A 475-nucleotide genomic window follows, 5' to 3' on the forward strand; every position below is an offset into this window, starting at 1 on the left:
AATTGTTCATGTTTCTCATCGCAAAATATTTAAATATCGGAATCTGCCAGGTCACTGTAGTAAAATACTTGCACCATTATTTTTTTTTTTATTTTGTATTCTCGCTCACGGATTCTTTCTTTCTTTTTCCCTGTTTTTCTCTCTTAATTAATTCCTGTTTTGTAAAATATGATTAAAAAAAATGCAATTTGAAATCAACGATTTGCCAAAATCACGCAGTTCTTTTATCAAAATTACAGTTTCATCATGTAACATGTACTTTGTTTTTTTCTATATTTTGGATATATTATAATATTAACATATTCGTAACGTATTAAAACGAATTTTCATGTTGTGAATTTTGATGTAATAAAATGTTAATATAAATCAATAATTTATGATAATTTTTTTCATAATTTGATTTTCTTCTATTTATATTTTTTCTAGAAAAAAATAAAAACTGACATATTATAAATTTTGAAAGTAAATTTTGTAT

This window comes from Apis cerana, linkage group LG11 (genome assembly GCF_029169275.1).
Source record: "Apis cerana isolate GH-2021 linkage group LG11, AcerK_1.0, whole genome shotgun sequence".
Classification (NCBI taxonomy): domain Eukaryota; kingdom Metazoa; phylum Arthropoda; class Insecta; order Hymenoptera; family Apidae; genus Apis; species Apis cerana.